This window comes from Petaurus breviceps, unplaced genomic scaffold (assembly GCF_028583685.1).
Source record: "Petaurus breviceps papuanus isolate PSGF00001 unplaced genomic scaffold, PetGlider_PUasm1.0 90919, whole genome shotgun sequence".
NCBI classification, from domain to species: domain Eukaryota; kingdom Metazoa; phylum Chordata; class Mammalia; order Diprotodontia; family Petauridae; genus Petaurus; species Petaurus breviceps.
In genome coordinates, this window is record NW_027187378.1 from 25,660,994 (window position 1) to 25,662,607 (window position 1,614).

The window sequence follows — 1,614 nt, forward strand, 5'->3', positions numbered from 1 at the left end:
TGTTACATTCTCTGAGCCAGGAGAAGGCTATATAAGCCCTGATGTGTAGCTTTGTTTTGGGACTCACTTTGAGAAGTGTTCTGTGATTTGATCTGAATTCTGGGAAGCCGTTTTTGAGAGTCCCCCGGCTTTGAAAAAACCCAGAATGTGGAAACCCAGATGTTGACTGGGTATGGATGTAATGGTTGGACAGTTTGGAAATCTGTCTACTTGATGTTTCTGTCTTGATAATTATGCCTGTATGCTTTGAGGTTCAGGGTGCTGACCTTTTCTCCTGAACAAGGTAAACGATATATGTCTGACTGATTAAAGTAAGCTTGTTAACCCATTTTGAGTTGCTTTCCTTTAACAAAGCAGATCCAAGAACCTGTGGTAGCTGCAAACCCTGAGGTCGCTTGGGGTGCTTGCTGCTACATTGACAGAGCACCAAGCCTAGAGCCAGGAAGACTCCTCTTCCTGAGTTTAAACCAGGCCTCAGAAACTACCTAGCTGTGTGACCCTGGGCAATTCACTTAACCCTCTTTTCCTTAGGTCTTAGAGAAGGAAATGCCAAACCACCCCAGTATCCCTTCTAAGAAAACCCCAAATGGGGTTATAGTCAGACATAACTGAAACTGTTAAACAACAACAATAAAAATCTCACATGTAGAAAATCAGTGCGTTGCTGTTTGGGCCGGTATTCAGTAGGGCACCAGCATGGAAGTTGACATCCACCACAACAAGGACCGGAAAGTCTGGCGCAAGGAGCCCAAGAGCCAGGATATCTATCTGTGGCTGCTGGTGAAGCTCCACCAGTTCCTGGCCTGCAGAACCAACTCGACTTTCAACAAGGTGGTCCTGAAAAAGGCTGTTCGTGACCCGGACCAACCGGCCCCCCGCCCCGTCTCTGTGCATGATCAGGAAAATGAAGCTTCCCAGCCGGGAAAACAAGACTGCTGTGGTCGCTGGGAAAGTGACTGATGACATGAGGATCCAAGATGTTCCCAAGCTGAAGGTGTGTGCCCTTCGTGTCACTAGCAATGCATGGAATCACATCCTCAAGGCTGGTGGGAAGATCCTCACCTTTGACCAGCTGGCCATGAGCTCACCCAAGGGCCGGGGCACATCCTGCTGTCTGGTCCCCGGAAGGGCAGAGAGGTGTACAGGCATTTTGGGAAAGCCCCGGGCACTCCCCACAGCCATACCAAACCATACGTCCGATCCACGGGCCGAAAGTTCAAGTGTGCCAGGGGCCACCGTGCCAGCTGAGGCTACAAAAACTAACTCCCTTCCTCCTTGTTATATTAAAGAGTTTTTGACAACAAAAAAAAGAAAAGATAATCTGTGAGTATTATGAAAAGATTTGTCTTACATAATTGCTTATCTCCATAATATTCCTTTTACTATCTGTCACAAAGTATGTGGCTTCCATTTGTTCCAACATTTTGAATCTTGACTCTGCTGTGCCCCTACATTCCTTCTTTTTACCCCACATCAACCTATTTTGTTTCTAAAAACCTAGACTAAGAAACAGCATCTGAGAAAACAAACATCATGGACATGGTCTCCTGCTGTGGAATATCAAAGAGCAGTGTCGACAGAAGAGGAACATCTTTAGTCCAGCAGGTTATATTC

At 46.5% G+C, this 1,614-nt stretch overlaps 1 pseudogene; it reads left to right on the forward strand.

Annotated features, from left to right (window-relative positions):
- The first annotated feature begins 532 nt into the window (after nt 1-532).
- LOC138151808 (large ribosomal subunit protein eL18 pseudogene) lies at nt 533-1,314 on the forward strand (annotated as a pseudogene).
- Nucleotides 1,315-1,614: the final 300 nt, after the last annotated feature.